Source organism: Myodes glareolus, chromosome 15 (assembly GCF_982192425.1).
Source record: "Myodes glareolus chromosome 15, mMyoGla1.1, whole genome shotgun sequence".
Taxonomy (NCBI): Eukaryota; Metazoa; Chordata; class Mammalia; order Rodentia; family Cricetidae; genus Myodes; species Myodes glareolus.
The window spans coordinates 48,247,585-48,274,222 of NC_142040.1; the positions used below are offsets into that span (position 1 = coordinate 48,247,585).

The 26,638-nt window shown below is 39.5% G+C and overlaps 1 long non-coding RNA gene across 1 annotated transcript in view; it reads left to right on the forward strand.

Moving 5' to 3' along the window:
• LOC146891572 (uncharacterized) overlaps window positions 1-26,638 on the forward strand; it is a 55,901-nt gene that overhangs the window by 15,893 nt on the left and 13,370 nt on the right. Inside the window, exon 2 of the long non-coding RNA XR_014997183.2 lies at window positions 26,156-26,287. This is a non-coding gene — a long non-coding RNA (uncharacterized LOC146891572). The remainder of the gene's footprint in view (window positions 1-26,155; window positions 26,288-26,638) is intronic.

Below are 26,638 nucleotides of genomic sequence, written 5' to 3' on the forward strand. Positions count from 1 at the left end.
GGTTATAGATGTTGTGAGTCAACTTACGGCTCCAGGCATTGATCCTGGGTCTTTTGGAAGAGCAACCAGTGTTGTTAACTTCTTGGCAACCTTTCAGTCTCTAGGTAAGAGTTTAAATCTTCTTTGTGTGCTTCAAGTGTTTTGTCACTCTTGTGAAATTTACCCTTTGCAGAGTAATATTTTAATGCATAAAACTGAATACTTAAAAATCTAAGAAAATTGATACATGGAAAGAGATTTTTTTAAGTAAATTTTATTAAATTATAAAAGTTTCCATTTCTGCCCCCCCTCCCAACACCCTCCCACTCCCCCCACTCCCCCTCCTCCTCCCTCTTCGTCCCCCAGGGCAGTCAGGGTTTCCTGCCCTGTGGGAAGTTCCAGTTCCTATGGAAAGAGATTTTATCAACATGTTTACACTGTTAGTTTTGTGCTATATGTTGCGTGAAGGCATTAGGTGGAGGACCTGGCAATAGGCTGGAGAGCTACTTAATGCCTGGTAGTGATGAGTACAAACTGTATTTCGAGACAACTGCAGGAACCTGCTCCTGTGTCATGAGAGTTCTGATGGAGGGAAGTTACAGATACTCAAATACGCTGTGGTCATTATTCAGTGTAATACAAAGAAATAGCATATTTAATTAGACATTAGTCAAAGGCTTGTAGCATATGTCCTGGGCTACAGTGTCTTTCAGTTTTGGGAATCCTGTGGCTTCAGAATACATGGCGTTGACCCTAACAGCTCCGACTGCAGCTCTCCATGAAGATTTTAAGTGTGGTGAAGGTCTCAGATCTATTATCTCATCTTTTAAGGTTTGATTTAAACTTAACTTAAAACAACTTAAACTGGGAGATACCTTGAGTACAGCACAAAGCCATTGAATAGAACATATGATGCAGCACATTTTCAATCAACAGTGCAACCAACGACGTGAAATCTATTCAGTCTTCAGAAAAATGTATGTTTTAAAGTGATTTCAGCAAATAACAGCTCACAATAGGTATTTACGTACTGATCGTAAGAAGGTTAAGGATGATATAAAATGATATATAAAGTTTAGTCTTGTGCTTGACAGCATACCATGGTCTATCAGTTCTAAAAGAAGTTGAGAATAGAGACACATTGTAAAATATATTTCTCACTCTGTACATATCTGAAACATGCTATGAACCTACTTGACTGAAGTAAATAATACATTTATTACTGTATTTTAATTGTATTAACTAAAGAGTTACATCATGACATTTTCAAATTCAGAATGTCCTTATATCATATTCTGTTGTTTAATGTTTTGAGCCTCAAGACTGTAAAACAAGTTTGTAAGAATTAGGTATCAAAAGACAACTCAAATGCCAGCGAAGGACAAAGCACACGTTCCTGTGCAAACCTGAGAGGAAGAGACAGGCAGGGAAGCCCTTTGTGAGTCCCATTGGAGACAAGGTTCAGTCTGCATGTGAACCAGATTTAGTTTTACCCTCAAAACCAGAGCTGGGTGCCAGGATGGCTTCAGGTACTTAGTTACTTACCTAAAATAAGCTATTGGACAAGAAAGAGCATGCGGTTTTCCCCAGTGAAAAAGGAGCATGGGAACCTTGGGAGAGGGTTGAAGGGAAGGGAGAGTCAGGGAGGGGAGCAGAGAAAAATGTAGCGCTCAATAAAAATCAATAAAATTAAAAAAAAATTAAAAAAAGGTCTTTAAGCTGTAACTTTGCAGGTTGTCAAAAGGCGGCTGGGCTTTTGGAACTTTGACATTGAATCTTCTAGAAGCAGACACAGTAATTTCAGTTACAAAACCCCAGTAGTCCATTGAATTACCTTTGACTTTCATGTAACAATCGGTCTGTGTATAATGTACACACATTCAGCTTGGTGAACGCTGCTAATTTCTGTTTTGGCGTTTAGGAAGCTACAATCAAGCGTCCTCAAGAAGAGGAACTCACTTCTGTGGAAAGTGCAGGGTCACAGCGGAGGCCAGATCAGACAGCATTCCACCAGGAACTCCTTTCATGATGGAGAGGACGCTTTCCCTAAGGGGAAACTCGCTGTGGTTGCCTCACAGATATCACGTGTTCAGTCACATGATATACTTTGTGAGGTCATGTGCGTTTTATTGAAAAGATGCTATGGCCTTCATTTTCCTTCCGAATAAACACCAGCTCGTGGAGCTAATGTTCCTCTCTTCACAGCTGGGATGGGCACCTGAAAATGTGTAATTGCGGAACACCGCAGAGAGAGGCATGGTTACCACTGCCAACTGTAGTACAAATCAGCATTTTCTCTTTGGAAATGGCTTATCTTATTACATCATCCTCCAAATGACACACACATTGGTCGTATCCCGCATGATTCTATAAAATGCATAATAGAGTTTCAGAGTAATTTTAGCATTATAGATTTGAGGAGCTGGTACAGAAAGTACTCTTGATTGGATTCTGTGGGCCCCAAGAGACAGAATAGAGTTGCCAATAGAGTGTCTTCTTTTCCTTTTCTGAGCACTTTCTTATTTTTGACACTGTAGTGTGCTAAAGCCATGTCTTCCCTGTTTTGCTCAGTCTTAGAACTAACCATGTCCTTAGACAACCATGCTTTATTTCCTTTAATGCTGGCACAAGTCGAGCATTCTAATCTGCAAATCTGAGATACAGAATTCTCTGAAATCTGAGTTTTGGTATACGGAGTTTTGGATTAGGAGTGTGCTGCTGGTTAAGTTAATACAATATATCCCAAATCCAGAAATGCTCTAAAATCCCAAGCATATCTGGGGGAAACACTTCTGCTAAAGGACTACCTAAGGCAGAAGGAATCAGTTTTGATGCTAGATGAATTCATTATTATCAGGGTTTATTCCTTTCAGATCTCAGATGAGGGAGAAATAAAATGCATGTAGTCATAGCGCTCCATATAAATGCTTATAGGCGCAAAGTATATGTATATATGCTTATGTGTATTACCTCATTTACCTATATTAATCTAATCATAAGGATCCTGATATCCATATTTTAGTCAATTATCAGATGGATCATAGAAAGATTGCCCTCTTGCTCTCCTGTGAACTCTCGCTCCAACACAAAAACTCATTCCCACCACTCATGACCACTTATTGTTTGGTTCCAGTACTAGCATTAAAATCTGTGCTAGCATTAAAATCGCAACCATTTAATCTTATATCCGGATACAAAAGACGACGTAACCAGCTAGAGCGCAGTACGTATTGATCAGTCTTCGCTCTCTGTTTTGAATACCACACTCATTTTTAAATGTTTAGCTCAGGCCTTTGACCTACACTCTCCACAGTGAGGTTGTTTATAATGAGTTCACATTTTCTTGTCCTAGTCTGTGCTTCCTCTTGGGCTCCTTGGAACGCCTACATATAAGTTCAGTATAAACTCTCTGGATTTTGACAAATGCACATGTCTTATTTCTGCCATAACGATCTCTCTCTCTCTCTCTCTCTCTCTCTCTCTCTCTCTCTCTCTCTCTCACACACACACACACACACACATATATATATGAGTGATGTTCAAACAATGCCATGAGCATCACTTGCTCGACCCTCTGCCCTTTCTTGGGTCCCTGGTAGCCAGTGTTTTTGTTTCACATTTTGCTATCCATAATGTCATATAACTGCTATATATACATTATTTAGAACACCTATCAATGCTCTCACAGCCTATGCCTCTAATGTATCTCCAATTATAGTTTTCTCAAGCACATCATGTGATTTATAGACACTTGAGGCAAAGAAATGGAAATATCTAAATCACACCATTTTATTATGCATTTGAGTCAAGATATAACTGCAACTATACCGTTCATTTGTTTTTCAAAATTGCAAGTTAAAGATATTTTTCTTTTTCTAGTTCATTTTTTGTCTGATTTGTACTCCAGTGCCCAAGCCCCTCAAACTAAGCTTTAGCACTTGTTAAAAAGGAACATTACAACTGTAAATTATAAAATGCACTCAAGTGAGGACTTGCAGTTTGTTTCCCCACCAAATGCAGCAGAATATTTTTAATCTATCGATAGAACATATAAAATACAGAATGCAAACGATATAAAATAGACACAAAAAATGCCCCCAGTTGTGGTGATATCCACTTAGCCATCCTTCGTGATTTCTCATTAGTGGTTGAACAGGTGAACACTCCCCACTTCCGGAACCTTATTTTCCATTATTGGCTCCAAGTGCCCACATAGTCCTATTTTTTCCCCCTCGTCTGCTATTTCTTCCTATACCTCTCTTGAGAAACTCTTTAATTCTAGACACTCTTTTCCATTATTGACCTCTTATCTAAGTGACACTTCTTGCTTCCCAACCTTTAGATGAGTTGTGTTCTGGTGATAAAACTTCAGCTTGACCAGCTTTCCATCTTGCTCCGTCCATTTCTTGAAATATCAGATATTGAATTATTTTGAATAGCAAGGCCTTTTTTTTTTTAAGATTTATTTATTTATTATGTATATAGCATTCCGCCTGAACACCAGAAGAAGGCACCAGATTTCATCATAGATGGTTGTGAGCCACCATGTGGTTGCTGGGAATTGAACTCAGGACCTCTGGAAAAGCAGCCAGTGCTCTTAACCTCTGAGCCATCTCTCCAGCCCCATAGCAAGGCCTTTTTGCAAAGTGAAAGTGCAAGTCCTTAAACCCTGCTTTTTTCCCAGTGGCTTTTAAGTGAATTCTTATGTTGAAATTAGCTTAGATGCTTCCTGCAGGAAATATCAATGCAATCCTAAGTCTTTAGCAGGAAGTTATGTCCATTTATGATTGTTTTTTCAACCCCCTTCTAGGACTATGACTTAGCTGCAAATAGGCTGAGACAGATCATCTGTTGATAGGCCTGTGGACAAAAACAAACATTTGTTTGCCTGCTCCAGGAACTTGTAAATAGAGTGTCTGGAACTATTGGCTACTTTGTGTCTGAAAGAGGTGCCCCCACCCTAATCCTTAAGTCATGAACTTTCTTTATTTTTCTTATTTAAAATTTTTCCTGTCATTTTTACATACCAATGGTAGTTTCTCCTCCCTCCTCTTCTCCTGTTTGCCTCTCCTTTCCCACCCAACCCTCCCATCCACTCCACAGAAAGGGTAAGGTCTCCCTTCGGGAGTCAATAAAGTCTGGCATGTCAAGTTGAGGCAGGACCAAGCCCCTCCCTGTGTCAAGGCTGACTGTCCTTCCATAGGATTCATCACTGTCTCAGTTCATAACTTGTGGACAGTCTTATATTAGCAGAGTGTTTTCAGCTTTGACTGTATGCTGCAATTACACCAAGAACGCCACAAAAGCACTGATATTTAGTTTGCTTAACTATTCACATTCTGTGTCCATGAAGGCAGAAGTACTCCTTCAAAGATCCTTTGATAGGAATATGTTACCACAAGGTCTGAGAATTACTGTCATTTATAATAGAATTATCTCTGTATCAATTACATTTGGCATTTGATTCTGCTTCACAATTCTGATAGTGCCCATACCACAAAAGCATGGTTAGAACAATAAATATTCTAATCTACCTGTATTAGACAGATTTCTCTAGAGGAAGTGATAGAATGTGTGTGTGTGTGTGTGTGTATAATTTATCATAGAAGCTTATAGGCTGTGGCCCATAATTTGACACTGGCTGTCTCCAAACATAAAGGCCAAGAATCCAGTAGCTGTGAAGTCCATGAGGCTGGATGTCTCAACCAGACTACACTGGTATCATGAAGAAGTAGGTTCTAGCACCAGGGAAGGGATGCCTCAGCAGCAGGCTACATGGACTTCCAGTGAGAGTGAGGGCAAGCAGACGAAAGCAAACACTTCCTTTTCCCAAGGTTTTTTTTTTTATGTAGGGCGTCACCAGAAAGTGTGGCCCACATTTAGGGTGGGGTCTTCTGACCTCAAATGATGCAATCAAGAGCATTTCACAAATGTATCCAGCTACTTCAATTTTAGTTGAGGCAAGACATAGTCAAAGTGATAATTACAGTTAGCCATGACATTAACTAACGTGAGTGGTACTTTTTTGGGATTTAATAAGATTTTTAACTACAATTCTAGCTCTCAAGAACTCCTTTAAAAATAATTTCCGCCATCTTTTCACCATTAGTGACATGTTTTGTTCTTTTAATACATAAATATGCCCAGCACTAGAAGTTTATGTTATTGCTGACGTTGATGGCAGTATTTCAGAAGCAAAGGACCCAGTGCCAGCTGTTCATTCTACTTTTGAAAACAAACATATTTGACATTTGCACTCTTACTTGTTAGACTCAACCCCAGGAAAAATCCCAGGCTTCAGTCATGCTGCGCTCACCTTGGCAGTGATGCTGTTGAGGGTGATAACTGTGACCCTTGGCTGCGATCTGCAAACGGGCCATGCACATTGTCTAAGAAGCACAGTATAGGTCAGGTAAGCAATTGCGGAGGTGGAGATGCTTTCAACATCCTAATTTTTGGTTGGATCAAAAGCGGATGGTTAAAAGTAGCCGAAAACTTATCTTCTCAAGTCATGTGTGGTATCTCATGAAATGAGTGCTTTTCCTGGTAGATTTTTCTGAGTTCATGGAAAAGCCAATGTTAAAACCATTGGCACCAAATGAATTCTTTCAAAAATGTGTGTTATTTTGTTTTTCTTTTCAACTGCTTATCAGAAACAAAGAATTCTCTTTACTTTTAAATTTTAGTTGACATTTCTAGGCTATTATGTATTTGGATGTTATGTTATGTTTTTGAAAACTAAAATATTCAAGTTCAAATTAATGGAGGAAAACTTATGTAATCAATGATTTATTTATACACTGGTGATTTATTTCAGTGTTTTAAAGAATGTACCATTTAGAACCATTTCAATCCCTAAAAGGCTATCTTGATTCCATTTGTGAATTGCTCCATTCTAAGGGTCAAAGTATCCCACAGCAATATATGCCCCCTAACCAAGTATCATTTAAAAATCAATATCGAATTTTTATCATAGAGATTGAAGCTTGCTGCATTTTACTCAGCAAAATACAATCCTTCTGTATGAGAAGCTGGAGATCAAGCAGCCTCTTGCCTTGGCAGCCGTTATCGTAATCACATAGAAACAAGGAAATGAACAGGAAATGGTTTCTTTAAAAAAAAAACAGCTAACGACCCAAAGATGGTTTAGTGGGTGATTTTTGTGTTCCTATCATCCTACTGGTAATGAGAAAATAGCTTAGATATTCATATCATCTTCAGGCTTAGGTTTCCATGGGTTTAGAGGGAGGGAAACATAGGAAGCTATTTTGAAACAGAGTCAAGTTCTGTGCTCTCTAGGAAGGCAGAAGAAGGCCGTATGTGATGGAATACATCAGGCTGTCTGCAGTTAAGGGGCCTAAAGATGGGAAGTCACTTACAACATGAGGTAAAATATAGATGATTTTTGGAAATGTCATTAAATTATCAAGAACACAAGGAAGATACCACTGACTTAGTAATGTTTTAGATAATGCCACCTTCACTTTCAGACTTAATTTCAATTTCTTTTGCTTATTAGCATTATTCTGGAGATTTGAGGGTGCGCAAAAGTATTTTTTAGGATATTTAGCTGAGCTACATCAAACTTGCTAAGGAAACAACTTCTTGCACACAACTAGATAGAGTCAGATCAAATCAGAGTAGATGCCACGTCCTTTCTGATGAGTTTGTAAGAGCCTTGCTGTTGATCTTCCTCAACTAACCTGTCAAGTCCTGCTGCCAGAGAACTTGTCCACATCCACAGGTTCTTTAAGTGATGCTTTTGAAAAAGATTCTGAAGAACTTTTGCAAATCCCTCAGTTGTTTGGGTTCACTCCAACAGAGCTATCACCTCTGAATTCATTGCTAAACTTGATCTTTTAAAAATCTGAAAATATAACTTACCTTAAAAATTTAATGTAAGTAACTATGGATCTATACAAAATCTTGATGATTTCGGAGAGGGTCTTGCTACTGCTTTGGTTGGAATCTGGAGTGTCCCCCGTAGGCTCATGTTTTGAAATGGCCTTAGGCTGACTGTACTGTTTTAGGAGGGGGAGCCTTGCTGATTGAAATAGGCCACTAGAGGTGGGGATTTAAAGGTTATTCCTATACTGGGTTCCTATTTTGCTTCCTCACTCTTGGTCTGCCATGATGTGAACAATCCTTTCAACTGTGCTCTTGGACATGAACCGATTGGCTCTCTGCAGCTTTCCTGCCAGCATGGACCGAAAACCTCTAGCTTGTGAGGCAGCTTAACCCCTCTTCCTGTCAGTTGTTTCTGTCAGTACTGTGATCTAACATTTCTCTGGTGGACCTGGCCTTCCCTCCATGATCTTCAGGGTCTGCAAAATGGCTCAAGTCTGGAAATTGGCTCCTGGGGTCACATCACTTTTGGCATGATCCAATGGAGCTTTTCTTTCACTTGTTAGAGATTTTTTTTTCCTGCTTATACAGATCAAACAAAAACATGGTAGACTTCTATATCTATTTTATGCCAGGAAATGCTATGATTGATTAGCCAGTACCAAAGGTTCATCTGAGTCATCCCACCATAAAATGCCCTTTGCCTGTGCTGGTCATTGTGGGTCAGGCCATTATGTAAATTGCTTTGCCTATGATGCCTATTACGATAACCATGATCACCTTGTCGTTGGCTGTCTAGTGACACTACCTGGCTCTTGCTATGTTTGGGCCCAGTTAAGCCCATTGAATTTAATTCATTTGACTGAGCAGTAGCATCTCCGACCCTAAGGTCTGGCATAAAGAAAAGAAGGAGGACAACAAAACTCTTCAGATGCGCTGGTGCCCCTCTCACCAGTATGTGTATTATAGGACGAGTGGAGGGTGTGTCTTCTGGGCCTTCTCATTGTGGAGAATTAGGTTTTACACTCTAGCATTGCACTTTCCCTGAGTCTTAAAATCTCTCCATCAACACTAAGCCAAGGAATATCAGGCATTTCAAATGCTTTTTCAGTGAGCTATCTTTTCACAAATGCTTCAACCATTCGTTCAAACTTTTGATATCTTTTTTTCCTTTTTCTTCAACTGTGCGGACTTTCAAATTAAACCTGGACTCCACTGGACCCACATCAATAAATTCATCTTGACCCAGTTTTGTGTTCCTGTCACCATTATGCCACACTCTTAAAATCCATTCCCACATATGACTTCTTGAAAGAATTAGCAAACTCGCCAAGGGGCGGTGGTGCACGCCTTTAATCCCAGCACTTGGGAGGCAGAGGCAGGTGGGTCTCTGTGGGTTTGAGACCAGCCCAGTCTACAAGAGCTAGTTCTGGGACAGGCTCCAAAACTACAGAGAAACCCTGTCTCGAAAAACCACACACACACACACAAAGATTTAGCAAACTCATCAAGCTCCTTAGTGTTGTAATGCTTCTTCCCACAGGCTGTACTTTCTGTTTCCTATCCAGAAGCCTGCTTAGCTTTGAGTCTGGTTATAGCTCTAGGGGCTAGTATTGGTGGACCTGGAGGGTTATCAGTATGGCGTTGCCTGGCATCTCCTTCAGAGGAAGTCACTGCTGGCCCAGCAGACATGAAGGATTAATTTCTTGAGTCAAAGGCAAAAAAGGCAATATTTTAGGGGTGGGAGTGCATTTTAATCATTAAAGATGTTATCATTCCTTTTCTTTATGAATTAATTTTCATTCTATTTCTTCTTATATATTTTAATCTAGCATACTATTTTATAATTGCATAAATATATTTAGGAGCATAAAAATAAAAGTTATATGATAAGGACCCATAATGAAGCACTGTGTTTACCTCAGGATCCAGCAATACCACTTGGGAATATACCCAAGAGATACCCTATCATACTACAAAAGCATTTGTTCAACTATGTTCATAGAAGCATTATTTGTAATAGTCAGAACCTGGAAACGACCTAGATGCCCTTCAATGAAAGAATGGATAAAGAAAGTGTGGAATATATATGCATTAGAGTACTACTCAGCGGTAAAAAATAATGACATCTTGAATTTTGCATGCAAATGGATGGAAATAGAAAACACTATCCTGAGTGAGATAACCCAAACCCAAAAAGATGAATATGGTATGTACTCACTCATTAGTGGACTCTAGCCATAAGCAAAGGACATTAAGCCCATAGCTCATAAGCCTAGAGAAGCCAAATAACGAGGTGAACCCAAAGAAAAGCATTTTGAGTTTTAAAAGAGCAACATTGGATAGCATGCCCGCTACGATTTGTCAACTATATCATGACTCTCGTTTTCTTTAGATGGATTTACGTTTCCCAGTACAAATCAAAATACAGGATATTGGTGTTCAATGTGCAGATGACTGACCCTGTATTTGAAGCTGAAATGATTGATGGCCATTCTTTTAATCAGTTATTAAAAGAGTGATGTACAATAATTTTATTCTGTAATTTGTGCCTGAAGTTTGCATCTGCAATTCTCACTGAAGAGACTACTATTCCCAACACTTGCTGGCCAAAGTCCATGTTTAAATAAGAGCAGCTGCATTCTTGATCTCTGGATGTTGGTTTATTGGTTACTGGGTCTCAGTTCATAGAGTTACTATTGTTTGTGAAGCCTCCACAGAGCTTGAAAATCGTTTTCCAGTGTGTGTTTGCTTCACTTGTCCTGCCGGAGAGCGGAGGCTTCTGTCCTAGCCTGCACTCAGTTGCCTAGTTTTGCATAGTGTTAACTGGATGGTAGGTAATGCCGTGGGAACTCAAGGAGTTGCATGTTAGCGCAAGGCCATGGCAAAGAGCTGCTTATGTGCTACGACTTGTTAATGAGTTTCTGTTTTAGCTTAGTCACTTGAAAAGCTGTTCTTAGCAGTAGGACATGGTTGTACATGAACACGGCCAAATGCACATTTCAAAGGGCATTGACCATCTGCTTTCTTTATGGTCTCCAAACACACACTGTTATTATAGGAACACACTGTATATATAGGAACGTATAGGACAATGTCCATTTTTGTCACTAGAAAATAAGGCAGGTTAGACAAAACTTCATTTGGGTATCCTTTCTGCATATCTTTTTATTCTGGGGGTTAGACTATGCTCTGCTAAATGGACAAGTAAATGAATAGATGTGATTACTGAATATATGGTGCTATTTATGACGAGGTTTTCTCAGAAGACTCAAAAAGCCTTTGACAAAGAATCCCATTTCTCCCTTGAACACAAAAATAGACAACAAACAAGAGAATGGGAACTAAACTCTTATGAAATGCAGGTTCATCACACGAGTAGGAAATATTAGAGCATATATTCCATTTCTTGTGGAGCAAAACTTAGCTTTTTGAAGCTGAATGTTTAATCTTAGAGTATGTATCCAGGCCGTCAAATTGGACCAATAGCTTAAAGATTGTTTATAATTCCCTTTAAGGGTTGGGGATATAGCTCAGTGATAAAGGCTTATCTCATATGATGGCCAACACCCAAAACTATTTAACATACTTTTAAACCTGTGTGTTGTAATTGAAAAAAAAAACCCATACATGAGAGAAAGACACCATGTGATAGAGCTCAGGTGAGGAGGCTTTTTTATTGGGGGAAAGTGAATGGGAAAAGGGGAGAGGGAAGAGGGGAGACTGGCTTCTGGGGACAAAAGCAGCAGAAAAGAAGAGAAAAGAAGAGGAGAGAGAGAGAGAGAGAAAGAGAGAGAGAGAGAGAGAGAGAGAGAGAGAGAGAGAGAGAGAGAGAGAGAGAGAGAAAGAGAGAGAGAGAAAGAGAGAAAGGAAGAAATGGGAGGAGGGCGAGGCCCACCGTTTAAAAGGGAACGCAGCGAACGTGCACAGGAAGTGCCCTTGGTAGCTACAGCTGAGGACGTATCGTGTTAGGACCTTCAGGGCAGGCCAGTAAGGATGCCTGAATACTAACACTGTAGATTTTCGGATCATTAGATTATTAAAAATTTTTAAATAAATTACCTCATTTGAAAAGAAAGAAGCATAATACATGAAAACAATGCTAATCTTTTCTTTTTAAAACTTGCAGTTTATTTTTACCTTACTTCTGGTCAGACTTTTGCAACAATGAAAACAGGGGTGCCTTCAGGTACACTTTATTTCAGTGGAAATAACTGATTTTTTAAAGATTTGTATTGCTTTATAATACATCTTGAATTAAAAACAACACTTTCCCCTTCCTTTTTCTTCCCCCAGCCCCTCCCTCAAAATGATACCCCACTCTCAAATATTGGAATAATATTCCAGTATTGGAATGAAATAGTGTTTGAAGTTCAACAATTTAAAAAATGAATGTTACAAAATACTCTGATTCCTGTCAATTCTCATTATTCTAAAATTTTTCTTTGCTTGATATTACATCCACACACACATTCATATATGCATTTACACAAATAAATAATCACAGCCTGCCAAGCCTGTTTTTGCTGTTTGTGTTTATGTGATTTCAGGACTGACTGCTCTGTAATAGAAAACTGATAATGCATCCCTGAGACAGGATGAGTCTCCCGTCAGCAGTCATTACTTACCTTTAGTTCTTTGGTTAAGGGTGGGGTCTCATGAATTCTCCCTTCTGCATTAGCATTTCTATTGATACTGCCGTTGCTCAGACATTGTTTATGAAACTCTTTCTAGGAGAGACTGTTTCACAGCAGACTTCCTGGTATAATCTTTCTGTCCCCTTTTTTGTGATGTTTACTGGGCCATAGCTGCAGGAGTTGTGACATAGATGTATTGATTGGGATGGGATTCATTGTCTGCGTTGTGTCCGCTTGTGATTTTCCGTGATGGTTGCCATATGCTGTAAACAGGTGTTTCTTAATTAGGACTGGTAGTTATTATGTCTGAAGACGTGGCGCTAACCATCGCAGATGAAAGAGCGCATGTGGTATTTGTCTTTCTGTGTCTGGGCTGGCTCACTGAATATAATGTTTTCTAGGTGAATATATTTATTGGCAAATTTTATTTTTTTCTTTACAGTTAAATAGTGTTCTTTTGTGCATATGCAATCATTTTCATTATTAATTCGTCTGTTAAAACTCTGTTTCCATTTCTTGGCTATTGGAAACAAGGTGGTGGTAAACATGGATGAACAAGTATCTCTAGAGTAGAGTACTGACCCCTTTGGGAATATACCAAGAAGAGGTATACCTGAATCATATTGTAGATTTGTTTGTGTGGTTTTTTTTGATTATTCTACAAACTGATTTTCAGAGTGGTTGCACCAATTTGCTTTATCATCAAGAGTGAATAAGTGTTCCTCTTTCTCCACAACCTTGTCAGCATTTGTTCTCCTCTATCTGTACCATCTCTCTGTGTGTGGTTTTGTGTGTGTGTGTGTATGTGTGTGTATGTGTATGTGTGTGTGTGTGTGTGTGTGTGTGTGTGTGTGTAAATGCCATAATGGAGCTCATTACTTTGTATGTTAACTTCAAAAATTAATTTAAAAAAGAAAAATATCTTATTTATCTTCAACAATACTTTTTAATGAAATGGTTTTAGAAAAAATGTATTTGGACAGTTTGAGCAGAGTACAATGCAGAAGGGTTGATCTATATGTACTTTGCATGACCGAGCATCTTGAAAGACTATAGCTAGAGAAGGAGAAAAGGACCGTCAGGAGTAGATGTCACTTTTACAGAAGTAAGAGGACTAACAGTGTACAGATAGCAGACAGGAAGTAAAGCTTGGGTTAACTAATCAGAAGACAAGTATTTATGAGAATATGATGTCATTTGTAAAAGATCAAAGCATTGGCATCTTTTAAAACGTTATCTATGAACATGGATAGAATGGTAAGGATTAATGTCGCATAGAAAGATTTTTGGTGGTGGCGGGGAGTGGTACACTATTGCTCAAAGTTTACAGTGTTACACAACACCAGTTTTGCATCAATGCTCTGGTCAAATGGCAGGAAATGCCCATGAAACATATCTGCTACTGAACAGAAAGCAATTGGTTTATGAAAAAGCTTATTTTTAGGATATTTTATATTCATAGACATTAGAAGTAACCCTCCATGGTTGACAGAGCATTTTAAACAGTAATATGATACTATGGGTATCTGCTAATTGCATACTTATCCAAAAGTTTTTTTTTTATTCTGTGCAATAGCATAGAATGAAGAACCCGGCGATTGCCTGGCCAAAGGCTGACCTACCTACAAATATTCAAGCTCCAGACCTTATTACCACCCACATTTATTGGTTTACCTTAGTCAAATTACTCAGTATGTCTCTCACTATCAGTTTCCACAGAAATGAGACTTGATTTCTTAGGTCCTTCTGTCGCATTTTAATCTTAATATTCTATAAATCAGAAATAAGTTTCTATCTGCTGTGTTTGGTGACACCAAAGTCAGTTTTTCGAAAGCTCATTTTGAATAGAATGATTTACAAAGCACCCCCAAAATATAATGATGCTTATTATATTTTAGACACTTACATTATCTAATGCAAAGAGGCAAGAAAGCACAGCGACTAGAAAGAAGGGCCTGGAAGCTCTAACATATTCTTCTATTACTTCCAACCAGGTGGTCTCAGTTGCTTTAGAATCTTTAATAATTATAAGACTAAATCAGTATTATTGAAAGCACATTCTACGTCAGTAATAGGTGGTGGAGCTTGAGAGAGTCTGTATTTCTAACAAGCTCTCATGTGAGGCTGATACGTCTGTTCTTGGGGTTACATTTCTGACACTCAGTTTCCTCTTCCACATGGAAACAACAATATTATCTACCTCACGACTGTTCTAGGGACCAAGCCCATATACTCTGACTGTACTTTAGCAGTGCCTAACATGGATAAATACTACTGTTAGTTATTATTATGAATTTCCTCGATGTAAGTCCTATAAAACAGATGTAGTTATTAACTGTTCTCTTGAACTTCAGCGACTTATTTGGGAATTGAGCACAGGTAGCTTATGTGACAGTTTCTATGACATCCAAAGGAAACAATGGTTTAAACTACCTCATTTATAAATTGTTATTATCATTTTTGTTAATATAAATGATTATTTAAATAATAATAATATTAATAATAATGCATATTTCATTCCACAAACTCAAGTTCTTAACTATTCTGTTCTCTGTTGAGTGGATCTCAAGAGATAAGAGTTGTTCAGTAGCTTTCAATAGTAGCTTCAAGAGATAAGAGTTGTTCAGTAGCTTTCAGTAGTGTCCAATAATCACCTGAAACTTCTTCCTTCTAGATTCAGTGACATCCTCAGTCCTGACTTTAATGGACGCAGGTGTCTCGTCTCTGCTGCAGTTTTCTACTTGTGTTGATAGCTTTTTTTTTTGGCATCTTTTATCTTCCAATCTGTATTAACTTTCTCATACTCAAATGGAAAAAGAAACAGAAATGATGTGTTTTATTTCTTAGAGGAGAGGGTTTTGAGCAGAATCATTTCATGGGAGGGAGACAGGCTGTGTTTCTGCCTTCTTGATTGCCCTTATGACCACTGGGTATCTGCGAGGGTGGCCTTGTCAGGATTCACTGTCTCAAGATTGACTCACAATGTGCGGAGTTGGGCCTTAGGCAAAATTTTCTTAGAGTGAGTGGTTTGAACATTTAACATCTGGTAAGTTCTCTTTGGATTCAAAGGGCTTAGAAAGAATGTGAACAGCAATCAATAAACCCAAGATGCTAATGAGTATGTGAGTCAGGCCTGGCTCAAGTTTTTAGTGTTTTTATTGAAAAAGCAATGATTCAAGGCATTTTTATAGGGACTAATGCTCTTTGTGTACCAAAAAGTGAATTAATGTTTCCTATTCCTAAAAACATTAGTAGCTTACATTTTAAATTGAATTGGGTTTGAAAAACAAATATAAAAGTTGGATCAAAATAATAAATTGAAAAAAACCCAACTTATTTCTTCTCTATTCTTAGAGGTTGTTTCCAGAAACAGCTGGCTGTGCTTCACTCACTGCAGCTTCCATACTGTAACACGAAGGACCGGCTTGTTGGGGTTTCTGTCCCGCCCGGTACCCCATAACCGGCAAGTCCCAAAGAAAATCACACAAAGATCTCTATAAGCTATAAACTGATTGGCCCATTAGCTCAGGCTTCTTGTTAACTCCTATAGCTTATATTAACCCATAATTCTTGTCTGTGTTAGCCATGTGGCTCAGTACCTTTTCCAGCTATCAACTCACATGTTGGTTCTTCAGTGGTCTGGGCAGGAGTGGTGGAGGGAGCTTCCTGCTTCCCAGAATACTCCCGTTCTCTTTGCTCCACCTCTACTTCCTGTCTGGTTTTCCCACCTATACTTCCTGCCTGGCCAGTCAGCATTTATTTAAAATATGATCGACAGAATACAGACAATTCTCCTGCACCACCATACAGCACAGTTGATATTTTCTTTTAGACACAAAGCTAGATTAGTTATTTTTTTCCTGCTTTCAGATTCCACTCTAGTAGCCAGTTGCAAAGTCAGTGTCTGGCAATCAACATATTATAGAAATCTAGACGTTTATCTTTGGAGAGCAATGACTTAAAAGTTCAACATTCCAAGAATGAAAATAGAACCATATCTATTACTATGCACAAAAGTCAAGTCCAAATGGATCAGAAACCTCAACATAAAGCCAGTCACACTGAACCTTATAGAAGAGAAAGTGAGAAGTACACTTGAATGCATTGGCACAGGAGACCACTTCCTAAATACAACCCCAGCAACATAGACACTGAGAGAAAGAATTAATAAATGGGACCTCCCAAAACTGAAAAGCTTCTGTAAAGCAAAGAACTTGGTCAACAAGAGAAAATGATAGCCTAAAGAATGGGAAAAGATCTTCACTAACCCCACATCAGATAGAGGGATGATCTCCAAAATATATAAAGAACTCAAGAAATTGGTCATCAAAAGGACAAATAATCTGATAAAAAAAATCTAGTACAGACCTAAACAGAGAACTCTCATCAGAGAAATCTAAAATGGCTGGAAGACACTTAAGGAAATGTTCAACATCTTTAGTCATCAGGGAAATGCATATCAAAACAACTCTGAGATTTCATCTTACACCTGTAAGAATGGCCAAGATCAAAAACACTGATTACAACTTATGCTGGAGAGATTGTGGGGAAAGGGAACACTTCTGTATTGCTGGTGGAAATGCAAGCTGGTACAGCCCCTTTGGATGTCAGTGTGGTGATTTCTCAGAAAATTAGGAAGCAACTTTCCTCAAGATCCAGCAATACTGCTGTTGGGTATATATCCAAAGGATGCTCAATCGTGCCACAAGGACATGTGCTCAACTATGTTCATAGCAGCATTGTTTATTATAGCCAGAACCTGGAAACAACCTAAATGCCCCTCAACCAAAGAATGGATAAGGAAAATGTGGTATATCTACAGAATGGAGTACTACACAGCAGAAAAAAATAGCGACATCTTGAATTTTGCAGGAAAATGGATGGAGCTAGAAGACATCATTTTGAGTGAGGTAACCCAGACACCAAAAGACAATTATCACATGCACTCACTCATAAGTGGTTTTTAAACATAAAGCAAAGAAAATCAGCCCACAAATCACAATCCCAGAGAACCTAGACAACAATGAGGACCCTAAGAGAGGCATACATAGATATAATCTACATGGGACGTAGAAAAAGACAAGATCTTCTGAGTAAATTGGGAGCATGGGGACCTTGGGAGAGGGTTGATGGGAAGGGAACAGAGAAAAATGTAGAGCTCAATAAAAGCAAAAAAAAAAAAAAGTTCAACATGCCAACCAGCACTTAAATGAACTGATTAACAGAAGAGATATCAGACATCTCAAAATAGCCTACCATGCCAGTAACTGTAGGGGAAGTGATCAAATCTGAGAAGCAGGGACTCTTGCCCTAAATTTGAGCAGCTGACTTTATCACAGGTTTCATTTCCTCACAAGAGATCCCAAAGGCATGCTAAGAATGAGCACTGCACTTGTGTCTTTGAACTCTAAGGAACAGTTTCTAGTAATTCCTTTCATGGCATGAAGCAGTTGTACAGACTTGTTGGTTTCTTCTCATCTACCCATTCACCCCATGGTTGCATGTTGAGAATGTTCTACAACCCAGCCTTGCCAATTGAATGAATGTGGAGAGTCCAGCAAAGGTAAAAATAACCAAGATAACTGAGATAATTGACTAGACAAATGGATTTCAGTGGGGTAGTTATTATCAATCATTTACACTGAGGAGGCATGGAGGAGACTAACAAATGCCTCATGGGTAATAGAACAAGGGAATCTTGAGTTTAAGTGCTAGGTCAGGGCTGGTGACTAGTGCATCATTATCCTTGGGGAGGACATAAGCCATGGGTCTAGATGAGAGCTATGGGGAATGGGTGCTATTTTAGATCAGAGGGCTATGGTCACTTTGCCACACAGTGTGCACAGATCAGAAGAAGCATCCTACAAAGTCGACAAGGGCAGCCTACGAAGCAGAGACAGACAATGAAGCATGGTGGGCTCGGACCTTAGAGAAGATGGGGTTTCTGGAAGGACACGGTTACTACCGCTGTGTGATGGGATAGTATGGGGATGCAGCAGTGGTGCATGGCCTTCCTACCTGAGAAGTGGAGAAGACCAAGGTGATTTCTCTAAGAGTTTCCTTATGGGGGCTATGCTGCTAGTGAGACCAGTACCAGATGCTCAAAAAAGATGGATGGCAAGAAGGGTGTTTACTAAGTGGGAGGGGCTGCAGCCCAGCTTTGTGATGATCAAATATGATATTGCAACAAAGAAGAGGAGATACTTGTATGAGCAAAATCTTTAAATTAATGGAAAAGAAGAAAATCCAGATGAGATGAAATATCAAGAAGAAATGTAGGGTGCTTGCTACTTTTCAGTGGGTTGGAAGTCTACAATTGGAAGTAGAAATGCCACAAATATAAAGAAGAATTAGCTCAAGGGCTAGAGCCTGGTGTTCAAAATAAGAAACTTGAGTCTTGGCTGTTGGAAGTAATAGTGATAATAAGATGGAGTAGGAGACTGGACTGGAAAGGGGAAATTAATTGTTGAACACAGGAGGTAGGGAATCAAGACACCAGAGTGTTGATGTCACTGAATGTTTCAACAAGAAGGAATAGGAGTGGAAAAAAAGTACAGACAATCTGGAACAAGTGACAAGAGATGACCATGGTTTGTAGGTGACAGTAGCAATTAGGGGGCAGAAAAGTAAACCAAGAAAACAGATGGTAGAGTAAGCTTTGAAGGATGGAGAGGAGAAACAGTTTGGAGGAGCAATGGGATTCAGGTAGACATGCCTTTCACTTTCAGGTTTTACAGTATAGAGGAGTATGTAAAAAAAAACCCTTCACTTACAAAAATTATTAAGTATGTTGCCATGAGGAGGGAGTCTGTGGGGGACGTTCTGTAGTAGTTGCTGGGGACACTAAGGCAATCATGAAGAGATCACTATTTATCAGAACAACCTTCAGAAGATTTGACAAGCAGAGGTTTGACTGGACCCATCTACTTTGTTTCTTCTGCACTCTTGCTCCACCTACGAACGACCTTATCCCCCTCTGTTTTCCAGGGAGTACTTAACCAGCCAATGCTTTCCTCTTCTTTAGTCTCCATTTGCTTCATGAACTTCCCCAATGTTTTCGGAAAATTATTTTTATTGAACTAATTGATTTTTTAAAAGGAAGAACACAAACTAAAATTTTTTATTCATTAGCTATGGTATTAGATGCTTTTACAATGTTCTTTCTTAATTTCAATTGCTCCTTGAAGATAGTATCCTCTTCAATACACAAGGAAATTGAGCCACAAATAGATTAAGGGATGTTGCTCAAGGTAATGCATCTTGTTACAGGCCCACATTCGTTATTTGAACTCATGCTGGTGGACTTTAAAGCCCTCTCCCTGGTTCTGTACTTTGCTCCTTGATATAGCACATATGAGGTCACCTTGGTGGCTGTTTGCATCGAAAGAAGCACCATACTGTGTGATGTGGCAAAGGCAGCTTCTTCAGCTGGAGAATGGGGACACTGGCATTGCGTTTACTACTTAGTCACCACAGACTACCTATCTCCAATTGTAACATGGAGTTCATCATAGCTTTTCCCGAGATCATGATGATGAAGGAATGAGATGGGACTAGCTAAGGAAATTAGTGCCTACAGTATTCACTAATAATCTCATCTCATTAATGCTCCTAATGCTGAGTTTTTCTTTCTCTTTGCTGTTTGCTATTCAGCTAGAATCGGAACACCCATTGAGTCAGAGAAAGGAGAATTGAATCAGGAATGATGAACTGTGGTCCAGGCAAACTGGCGAAGAGACTTTTTTTCCCAGTATATCCCCATCTTCATCAAGGCTGAAGACCCATTCTGAAAGTTTGACATTAATTTGTACTTTAGAACACATTGTTAGGAAATGGAGTAAAAAGCTAGCTTTCCAAATACCTGCTGACTCGGACAATTCTAAGGGTAGTGTTATTTCTTTAACAGGTGAATCAAATCTTTACTGTGTTCAGCTATCAAGTGTGACTCAGCTATTAATAATGGCAATTCAGGAACATACAGCAATTTCCTTTCAGCTATATGAGCCAAAGGAACGCCATTGGCATGTGAACTAGAGCAGAGGGCAGGAAACTCTGAAAGAGACTTTGAATGAGTTTTGCTCTGTGGAATTGAGTCACTCTCATCTCTGCCTGTCCTCAGGCTTTATGAGATCATCACTGCGACAGCTGATGGATGTGAGGACCACTGTGGGATCCTCTATGGGTCCTCCTCTCGGAGATGTGAAGCCTTGGATACTTTATGCTGTCCAGGTTTCTGCTTCCTTAAGCCCTGGCAGTGACCCTGATCAGAGACTCTGTCCATGACACTTTAGAGGTCAATCAGTTGGTGTAAGTTCAGAGTATGACACACACAGTCATTTAAAGTCGGTGACTAATGGCTTCCTTCCTTGTTTAATTATTTTTTTTTAAGGTGAGATCCCTCTTTGTATCCCTATCTGATTTGAAACTCCCAATATAAACCAGGCAGACCTCAACTTGTAGAGATCCACTTGCATCTGCCTCCAGAGTGCCGGGATTAAGGAGTTAGCCACCATTCCAAGCTTGAATTTCTCTTCCTAACACTTTGTCATATGCATAAAAGGATGCTTATTATATCCTAGTGGATAAACAACAGCAGGCAGTTCTGCATGTGAAATTATTACTAATTCAACAAAGGGACCAGTATCACTTATATCTTATATTGATCTTTAGCAGAAAACATTGGGAAAATATTTATCTCTTATTTCTTCCAGCTTCTTGATTCACAATTATTCATAATGATGGAAATTGCATGAACATTAAAAAAATAGTGCCTCAAGTCTTAACAACTATGCTTTCCAAAACAACTCAATTTTGCTGCTCTAACTACCTCCTTTTAATTTCACAAATCTTAGGGGCATGGAACCAACAATCAAATTTATAAGGCTAGAAATTTCATCAAAGGCCACCTAATACGTTCCTTGCCTTTGGCAGAATGTCATCTAAATCAACCTATTGCAATTATACATCTAAGAGGACCAGCAAAACCTGCTCTTGGTCTGTTGGGGCACTCTGATTACATTCATGCCCCCCATTTCTGCATCCTATATTGTGTATTTTTCTGCAAATTAGCTATTGATTTGTGTTGTTAGGGCAAGAGAAGGCACAAGGGTTGCTACCTGAGACTTTCATGTGCTTCGCAGAAATGGTCCTCATAATCAATGGAGGAGTTTGTGGTAAAAAAAGGCTTTAGTACTTGTTCTTTAGGGGAAAAAAGAGGTCCAGAACACAGAAGAGCAGCCACACCAGAGATGCTATCTTTACTGAGACAGTAAAGTTCTTTACCCTTTGCTTGCCAGCCAAGTTAGTGAACATGATTAGGGTTTCACAGAGCCAGGGTTAATGGTATCCAGGTGTGACCTCCAATCTTCATATCCTTTTTAATTGTTCTGCATCATCTATTTTTCCATATTGTCTTCTCAGAAAGATGCTAGTGTGAACAGTAACAGAATAAAGCAGAGGATGGGGGCAAAGCAAAGACCAAGAGCCAGTTGGCCATACTCTCAACAGGTAGCTAAAAATTTTGGAATTAGTTGTTTCATATTAAGATATGATGATTCTTCGCCTCCTCGCCAAGCCGCCAAGCCCATGCAATCACAATAGGGTATCTTAATATGCAGTACTGTGCAATAAGAATTTACAACCCAGCAAGGTGTTGTTGTACGTGTCTTTAATCCCAACACTCGGGAGGCAGAGGCAGGCAGATCTCTGTGAGTTCTAGGCCAGTCTGGTCTACAAATTGAGTTCCAGAACAGTTAGGACTGTTACATAGAGAAATCCTGTCTCCTTAAAAAAGCTACCTTCAAAGAAATAAACAAACAAACACATAAATAAATGAATAAATAAACAAATAAGTAAAAGAACTATAATCCTTTAAACTGGATTAAATGGTGAATGAGATAAGTGTCATTTGAGGTTTGAGAGAGGCATCATTGGGTAATGGTGCTTCTCGTGCAAGTCTGAAAACCTCTACTTGGTCCCTGAAATTCACACAACTGTGAAGGAGAGAGCTGACTCCGTAGGTACCATGGCATGGGACTTTAGTGGTCTCATGCTATATTGGACTATTGGCTTAGTGTCTGTCTTAGGTAGGGTTATTATGGCTGTAATGAAACACCATGACCAAAAGCAACTTGGGGAGGAAAGGGTTTATTTTGTTTACAGTTCCAAATAAGAAATAGTTAAATCCTCAAAAACACTGAGGGCAGGAACTCACACAGGGAACCTGGAGGCGGGAGTTAATGCAGAGGCCATGGAGGAGTGTTGCTTACTGGCTTGCTTCCCATGGCTTGCCCAGCGTGCTTTCTTATAGAACCCAGGACCACCAGTCCAAGAATGGCACTGCCCACAATAGGCTGAGCTTTCCCCCATCAATCGCTAATCAAGAAAATGTCCTACAGACTTGCCAACTGTCAAATCTTACAGAGTCAGTTTTTCAGTTTAGGTTCCCTCCTCTCAGATGACTTTAGCTTGTGTCAAGTTGACATAAAACTCTCCAGCCCAGTGTCCAAACTGGTGCTCAAGATCACTCAGATTTTTTTCTGTGTGTCCACTCTGGGTCAATGTCCCCATGAACTTGGAGAAAACGTTGCACTGACAGAAAGTAAAAGCACCCCACACTTTATTTAGTGTGCTGTTTGTGTCTTATAATAAATATTTATTACTTTGGAGAAAAGAAATTTCTTTGTGTGTGGTATTCCATATTCTGGGAAAAAATAAAATCGCGATAAAAGGATATTTATTGGTTCAGGCTGTTTATTTATTCTCGAAAGGAAAACAACCTCCTTATCAGGAAGAGGCAACACGACAGAGCCAAGGCTGCAAAAGTACAGTGGAGGACTAAGGCGATGACAACCCAGGCTTTGTCAGTGGGAATTCTTCACGGATGCAATCCCGTCCTCATTACGAGAGCGTGGATACACTGTTTCCCATTGTTCTGGCTTACGGGCACATCTTTCTCCTAACTGATAGGTCCTGGGAAGCTCACATCTGCTTTGAGCCAGAGGTTCTCCATGTGCGAAGCAATAATTAGAGCTGTGACCTCGGGTGAGATTTACTTACAATTCCTGTAATCGTTATCTTCTAAAAACCCTGGCTCTATTTTTGGGCGTGGGATGGGGAGTGCGTGACAGCTTCAAAGTGAAAACCCTTTGAAGTGTGGAGGTGCTTAAAGTATTAAAAAAAATAAATGCCCGTGTTCCACGTGTTGTATAAGAGATGTTATTGAGATGGACGTTAGAAGTGATCTTGGGAGGTCTGCTCTTCACTAATGGGAACCTCTGGGCTGTGGAGCAGGCTTCTGCTGTTGAGCGCACATGGTGGGATCTTAATTTCTCCAGGTCCATTTGTGGTTCTGTTTTTCTTCCCTGTGTCCTCCTCTTGACTTTGCAGCTGCTTAGTTCATTTTAGACATCTGCGATACAACACCACCCAGTCCAAACTACTTACAATACCTAGGAAGATATTTATCTGACTCCGAGCCATAAAGGGTGAGAGACCGAGAACAGCTGGCACCCAGCGAGGGTCTTCAGCTGCACTGCGGACGGCAGAATGCACCATGGCATAGGTGGAGAGATGGGCTGATAGCAAGTTCATTAAAAACCCACTCGCTATGATAATGAGATTGGTTTTCTCAGCTGCCCAGTTATCATCAATTGTCACACTTATAAACATTGTCTATCAGGGACTACGCATTCAAGTTCTACCCTAGCATGTTGGTATACAACTGTAATCCTGATGGTTGGGATTTGAAACGGGAGAATCAGGCGTTATGGGCTAGCCTACGCTGCACAGCACATTTGAGGCTATTTTGAGTTATAGGATATCATCACCAACAACCATGAAGTAAGTGGACAAATGCCTTCATGAACCTGGGGGACCAAATTAAAGACACGACACTGACTCTTTTCTCTTTATTTCTTCTCAACCTATGAAAGTGGAGATTGTGATGTGGGCCATGTAAACAGACACCAAGTTTCTCTTCTATGTATCTATAGCTTTCCTTTTAACTAGGTAATTCCCTGATTAATTTCATATCATACTGGTCCTCATGTAAAATTTCCACTGATAAAGTTGCTCTCCTGCTGATCTCATGTAAACTCTTCATCGTAGACTTGAAGAAAATTTTTATTGAAAGGTTATTTCATGTTAAAGAACGACGTGGTGATGAAGAACACAATACCATAGCAATAGAGGACTGTCGTTCATTTCCTATCACTCGCTCAACTCAGGGCCAGTTGAATATCCTGGAACCTGTGTGTTTTCTTGTAGATATAAAGGGTTTGAAAGTACTTGGGATCTTACAGTAGTTAAAGAAGGGTAGACAGGATGAAAACATATTTTTGCAGAGGAAGGAGAAATTTGAAGTCAGTTTGAGAAAACCAAGTAATAGACATGATTTTAACTGATTTTGCCATAGGACAGATGAATAGAAATAAGAGAACATCCTTGGTACTCTCGAGGGCAGAACTTGGTTCTTGGTTTGGATCCTTGAGAAACAAAATTTGGTCTCAATAGACAGGAAAGATGTCAGGGAGCTAGAGGTAACAAAATTTACAATAATATACATTGTCAGATTCTGTCGTAAGTAGTAGAGAACAGCCTGGCTTGGGAAACAAATCTTCTAGCAAGGTAGGGAGGGTGAGCCTCTGCATCAGCCTGGAGGTTGTATCTGATGACAGCTGAGGTTTTTGAAGCTCTGAAATTCCAAGAGATAATGGACCGAGTAATCATATTTTGCTTAGTTCAAAACTCACTTTGCATCTTCAGTGATAATGTTAAACCCAAACATCTTTAACAGACAGTAGCTTCCAGGGTTCATTTCTGCCACATAATTTAGATTTCCTGTTACAAGATACTTTTATTGCAGAAAAATTCAATACACTCAATAAGCCCAACACAGCACATAAAGAGGCTCTTAGGAAGCTACCATTTGGTGACTGCAGGGAAAGTAAATCAAGCACTCATGAATTATTTGTTTTTTAAGTCCTCATATTTCTAAACATTAAATCTTGAGAATTGGCATACCATATATCTTACCTAGGGTTATCATTACTGTGACGAAGCACCATGATCCAAGCAACCTGGGGAGGAAAGGGATTTTGGCTTATGATTCTGAATCACTGTTCATCACTGAAGGAAGACAGAACAGGAGCTCACACAAGGCAGGAACCTGGTGGCAAGAGCTGATGCAGATGCCACGGAGGAATGCTGCTACTGTGGATTGCTCCTCATGGCTTGCTCAGCCTGCTTTCTTATAAAGCCCAGGACCACCATCCTGGGGATGGCACCACTCACAATGGGCTGGTACCTCCCCCATCCATCACTGTTTAAGAAAATGCCCTACAGTCAGTCATCTTATGGTGGCAATTTTTTCAACTGAAGTTTTCTCTTCTTAGATGACTCTAGTTTACGTCATGTTGTCACAAAGTTAGTCAAATACAATTCCATACACGGCATTTAATAGTCTATGTATTATTTTGATATTAGACTCCAATGATAATAAGTCTGCTACGTTAGAGATTTTAGATATTAAAGCAAAATCTCAAAACAGTTGTCTTCTCCACACTTCGCTTTAACCGTTTCTGAAGTTTCTGATCCTTGCATGATACTGATCTGTTGCTTCACTTTTGCTATGATACCATTTAGGGTTTCTTAAAGTCCTGAAGTGACCTTTTTATTTTCCCTTGGTTTCACAGAGCATTCTCGATTAGGATGGAGACAAGAAATTTAAAGGGATATTCCAGTACAATGGAAACAGCAAGACTGTTCTGGAGTTTTTGTAAGAAGCTGTGAGTAGCGCTGCTGCTTTCAGATTGAGCTCACACCATGTGAGTAACTTCACATTGCTCTGTTGGCCTAAAAAGTCCCTTCTTTCTCATCCTCCATCCACCATCAGAGGCAAAAGCAAAATGCAGAAGCTTCATTTCTGGCAGAAAGAACCAAGATTTTTGCTCTCTTTCCCATTTATTTTTAAGTTCATTCATTTTATTTTTTTGTTTTTTTCAGTTTTATTTCTAAAACAATCTTACTTTGCATATCAGTCTCAGCTCCCTCTATCTCCAATCTTCCCACTCCCCCCATTTTCTCACCACCCCACTCGCTATCCACTTCTCAACCAGGGTAAGGCCTCCCATGGGGAGTCAACAAAGTCTGTTACATCACTTGAGACAGGGCCAAGG